Source organism: Anoplophora glabripennis, unplaced genomic scaffold (assembly GCF_000390285.2).
Source record: "Anoplophora glabripennis isolate ALB-LARVAE unplaced genomic scaffold, Agla_2.0 scaffold256, whole genome shotgun sequence".
In the NCBI taxonomy this organism is placed as follows: Eukaryota; Metazoa; Arthropoda; class Insecta; order Coleoptera; family Cerambycidae; genus Anoplophora; species Anoplophora glabripennis.
Window position 1 is genome coordinate 18,742 of NW_019416358.1, and position 5,949 is coordinate 24,690.

General features: G+C 30.2%; 1 protein-coding gene across 3 annotated transcripts in view; it reads right to left on the reverse strand.

Annotated features, from left to right (window-relative positions):
* The window catches only part of LOC108907980 (protein timeless), a 20,791-nt gene extending 16,332 nt beyond the window's left edge, over nucleotides 1–4,459 (reverse strand). For all 3 annotated transcript variants that reach the window (XM_018711872.1, XM_018711873.1, XM_018711871.1), the window contains exon 1: nucleotides 4,353–4,459. The gene's annotated coding sequence lies outside the window, so the exon portion shown is untranslated. The remainder of the gene's footprint in view (nucleotides 1–4,352) is intronic.
* Between the last annotated feature and the right edge of the window lie 1,490 nt (nucleotides 4,460–5,949).

A 5,949-nucleotide genomic window follows, 5' to 3' on the forward strand; every position in this document is an offset into this window, starting at 1 on the left:
ATAATGATAATGATAATGATAATGATAATGATAATGATAATGATAATTATAATGATAATGATAATGATAATGATAATGATAATGATAATGATAATTATAATGATAATGGTAATGGTAATGGTTATGGTAACGGTAATGGCAATGGTAATGATAATTACAATGGTAATGGTAATGGTAATGTTAATAGTAATGGTAATGGTGATGGAATGGTATTGGTAACGGTAATAGTAATAATGGCCAAATTCTTCAGTTTTCAATTTTTATTTAAGCTTTTTTAATACGCATCCATGATTCCTGTAAACAATTTAATAAAAGAGATAAAATATATCGATACCATACCGGCAAAACATCGTAAGTGACAATTATTAGGTTATTGACATTTTTTTTGTTATTGGAGCTATCTTATGTGTAAGATTATACTGGCAAAATATCGTATCTAAAATTAAAGTGAAAATGCCAAAAAACCGCTAAATTTCTTTATCGTAAACGACGTTTATATTTCGTCCAAATCTTTTATAACTTACGAAAATATCGTACGCCTATCAAGGACCGGTAGAATATCGTAACGTCAAGTCACATGTTACAGTTATTTGTCAGTTACGATAGACATTTCTACTTTAGTGTTGGTGACGTGGAACAATCAAAAAGCACGTAAGTGACATTTTTTTTGTTACTTTGCTGATTTAAGTGAAATATTTTGCTTTATTTTTTATTAAAAACCGCACCGTGTGGGCACCATCTGAATGGGCAACAATTATAGGAAATGCGAGAATTAATGCATTCAAGTCAGTTGAGGGAGAATCTATAAAAATTACTCAAATTCGAAGTGTTTATTTGGAAAAGAATAATCCTAACGTTATTATTCGTATGACAGTTCAGATATAAAAATAATCAAATCAAAAACAAGGGCAGTTTGAAGACTAAAAAACTATATACTAAAAAATTATGTGTTACTCCAATAAAGAAAAAAAATTTGGAAGATCTCTGTATAAAAAATGTAATTCCTAGAAAATATCACCAAGAGTTTTGATATAAGACAAAATACCCGATGCACTACCTGAAACTGACCAAAAAGATGAAGTAGAAGAGCAAGAAGCCTGATAAAATGAAACTTAATTCTAAAAATTAAATAAATAATTCTGTAAAAATTATCATTCTACTGTCTCTTCTGCCAAACCAATACAAAGAAAAAACTGTTTTGTATTTTGTTGTTTCTATGTATTTGAATTAAAAAATAAAAAAAATATCACATGACAGTGTTTTATTATAGCACAGCGTAAGTTCCAAAGTATTACTAACAAAGCATCGTATGATACACACATATGATAAAACTTTCACTGTTGGATATATTTGATACCGGCAAAGTATCTTAAGCGCCTGCCGCAACAAGGTAAAAAGAAATTCAAAACTAAAATTTCATTTATTTAAAAAATATGTGAAAAAAATGAGCACACCAAATTTTGTAAGATTACAACGAAAAATTACTGAAATTATTCAAAAAACGTTTCTGCTGTTTTGCTCTATATTACATATGATGTTTTGCCGGTAAGGTATCGATATACTTCTTTCTATTACTTCTGATAGGTAGTCAAATTCTTGTAAAGCTTATTTTTATTTTTTTTTTCTCATGGATATAGATGTTTATATGTTTGTAAGAAAATTATAAAATAAAAAGTTGTTAAATAATTTCTAAGCTGTCTACCACGGCGGCGGCGGCGGCGGCGACGGCGACGGTTGAGGGTAAGACTTTTTAAAACTTTGCAATTTTCTATTTCAGGTCTAAAGGTCAGTACCTATCCATTTGTTGCGTTTCCGCGTATCGTATAGCCCTTCCCGTTCGTTCATTGACGAAACAGTGCAACACAGTATCAATATATTCTCGTTACTACCACGGCGTATCCGTATCAAATGCGTGAACAGAATTACGATACTAACGGAACTAAGGCTGTGTTCAGCGAATGGTTGGACCAGTTAAAGTCGTTCAGCGGACAAATATTTCGTTGGTCAGCCCAATCAGCTGATTGGGAATATTGGGCAGATTTTAATAGAGTTACTAAAGGCCGTTCAGCGAATTGTTTGATTAAAGAAGTTTGACAGAACTATTCCGACCATTTGCTGAACGCCTAAGTTTAGCTTTTTTTGTCTCTACGTCTACCCTACATCGCACAATGCGTAGGTACATTTAAATAAATAGCAGCAGCCGCGTACATTTTTATTAATTTTTGAAAATGAATCGATACGGATGTTTTGGATACTAAATGAGTTTATATTTCCGATAAGTTTCCATGAAGTTGTCGTCTTTACTCCCCTCCATAATTATGTACAAGACCACAATATACCACAGTATCCATTGATACCCAATGATAGGATACGTAGATACGCTACAAACGGATGTCGGCCTTAAACCGATTAAGTGACGTAACAACCCGCATGAAAATTGTTTAACCACTGTTTAACTGTTAGGACAGTCTGATTTGAATAAATAAAAGGAAATTTTGTTTTTCATTTTCTACTGTCAAAAACAAGATGCATCTATGCATAAGTTCATTAATTCGTTTTCAGAGTCTGCTTATTCAGAATGGAATTTATAAAAATTTTATCATCTCCTAGGTAGTATAAGGAAAAAACTATGAAATTAGGGTAGTATAATTGTTAATTGTCAAACGTTTAAAATTTTTCGTTTTGTAAAAAACAGTCTTTTATGGGAATGGCGCCTTTAAGATACTTTAAATTTTCTATTAGAAAAGTAAAAGGAGTGTATAAAATATCCAAAGTTATAATTGTTGTAGTTAAACAGGATGACTACTAAATAAGATGATTAACTGTTCCTATTTAGTCGAAACAAGTTTGACATTTTGATTTAATAGGTACCTACCGATTTATTGTAATTTGTATAACAGTATGGTCCTTTTATCTTCAATATCTCATACAGGATGCGCCACGACCACGTATATTTAGAAATATATTAGTAAGATAATGATAGGACAAGAAAATCCACCTAAACAACAAAATTGTTGAAATACAAGCATTCTTTTAATTTTTCACAGTTAAAGATCACGGAGAATATGGGCACCAATGTAAACATCGGACTGTACCTTTCCCTTTTGTCGAGAATTTTGTTAATAATATTCAATAATTATGATTAATTCATGTGTCATAAAAGCATTCTGCGGGGTGTATACGCGATTTTCTATATATTCAACAGGTGCATAAAGTTCAGGAAATGTAATGATACAAGTAAAAATATTCTTTTTTCCTTATTCTGAATGTATTGTCACTGGTACAGTGAAGAGATATTGTTTCTAACTTGTTTAGATCTTCTAAAACTTCGTCAAAAGACTGTTATAAATTCACTGAAAATCACGCATATTAACGACCCCCTTAATGAAAATGTTTCCGATTCCTTACCATTATACCATAAATAGTTTTCCACTTCTTTTTTATTCAAATGGAAGAGCCTTCATATTGGAGCAGATTTGGAGCAACTACAAAACTATTAACAAAAAGCATGTTGCATACTTCTACAGCTAAACTCAACTGTTTCGGAGATATTTACTGTTTGTTGACAGCTGAAATGGTCTAAAATAATCTCCATAACGTTTTTTGTGTGGTAGATGAAGTCCTAAGTTCAAAAATCATAATAGTAAGGAACTGGAAGCAGCCAAATTTCCATTGAAGAGAAAATTTCGTACATCCGTACACAAATTTTCAGCTTTCAATTTAGATTCTTGCCTTACACCAAAATTCATCGCAGCACACACTATAATCCCTATATATTACAATTTGTGGTCACAATTGTAAAAAAAAAACGTGTCAGAGCAATGTTTCTTTTCGTTGTCGTGAAAATCCCGACGACCCTATTTTGTATCTAGCGAAATCATTAATCAATTTCTGAAAAATTTGAGTTACTTATCACTTCTCTGTATGCTTTAACTTAAAAAATAACGTATTCAGTGACATAATTTCTAATGTAAATCAAAATGTATTTTTTTGGAACCTTCTAATAATATTATTAGAAAAAATTGTTTACAATGTTGCTAATTTCACAAGTTTTTATTATTTTGTTTTAATTTTCCACATTTTCAAAAGTACCGACTAAAATGTTTGATGTATTTCCGTTTATCTTCGCATGTCGTTTTCTGATTAATTTTTGATTACTAATGAATTTTCTGTAGAAAGTAATCTAGATATAAATAAGTGCATTTACTAATATCTGTTAACTTAAATCATTAATAAAATATTTTAACGCATATACATTTAAGGTGATGAATTTTTTTATGTATAGTGATATATTATATTAATAATTTATAAGAAATAGTAACTCATATAGGTATATTTTTGAGTATACTTACTAAAACAATATAAGAAGTTGAAAATAACTACTAGAAGATTCACTGCATTTAATTTGCAAATAAACAAGGCGCACTGTACCACTTCACTTACACCATCTAATCTTCGAATAATGTTTGTCTAAAGGACTTGAGTAATGTCCTTGTTATCTTGCCATTGCATTTACTTTCTTTTACCGTTATTTCTGCATCATAATCATAATAAATCCCGTTATAACGGTATATGCATTACCTCACCCTTATGTTTGTTTACATTTGTTTAATACAGGTATAATATGCGGCGAATACAGTTAGAATACCATAAATGTGGGCCGGTCTCTCGTGAATGTATCGAGATTCATAAAAAAAATGTTTATAGAATTTTCTATATAATGCAACTAGTAATTGAACAAGTTACACTCAGCGTCATAATAAATGTATTATATGAAATTTTCAGCTTACAATTATTTTTCTAGAAAGGTGTTTTCCAAACTTTTTTTTAATAATTTTAGATAATGTGTGCAATATGCAATTTGCTATGTGTATACAGGCTGTCTACTATAAGAGGGCCACTCCTACATATGCAAGTCAAAATTCTTTATATGTTTTTTGTTGCATTTTTTGAGGCCTTGATGCTCGTAAAAAGAGATCCATGGCCAACTTTGTGAGTAATCATAAAAAACCGGAAAAGTACAGAAAGTTTAGGGCCGTCTAACTTTTTGATTTTAAGAGATAGAGAAAACTTATTTTAATAAAATTTCATGGCAAAATTGATATCTTTCACCTAGTGTAAACAAATTTTTGAAGTATCGTATGTACATGTTGCCTTTATTTTTTATATTTATTACATTTTTTATAATTTTAGTATCAAAAATGTAGATTAATGTAGAAATTGTTTTAAACATGCCTACTACAAACAATTTAATGAATATAATGTATTTCTGTTAAACAAAGAATGTGCAATATCTGGCACCCATCATAGAAGTAAGATCCTATGATTTTGGTATCAACAATTCTAATCCGAACGTTTACTGATAACCTTTGTTGAAATGCAGTTTATCCGTGCCAATGTAAATTACCATTAGTCCATCAAAAAATCCATTGTTGCAAAAATTAGACACATCTGACCAGGTGATTCTTCTGCATATAAAAAAATTTTTCTTTCTTGTCACTACTTACAGAACCCTAATCTCCTCGGTTTACCTTCCATCAAGAGATGCACTTTTTTCGCCTTATAACATTTGGAACCAATTTTTCGTAATATCCTTCTCTACATTGCAGTTTACTTCAATCTCTCACTGTTTATTCTCATTTTTCCTATTTACATAATTTAAAATTCTGTTAACATAACCTATTTTATTAACAACACCTTATTTTATTGCCTAGTTCTTCTTAAGATATCCATATCGGCGAAGGTTTTCAATATATTACATTTCTCAATATGTGAAAATATCGTTATTATTTAAAATGAACAGCAACAATTTTTAAATCAACAGTTATGTATACACTATAACAATAAACAATTTTTTAAATGGTAACATTACTGGGATAACACATTTGTTTTCATAGCGTGTTACATTTAGCGTAAGCTGCTTTGTCTGTGCAAGACCAATGTTAAAGG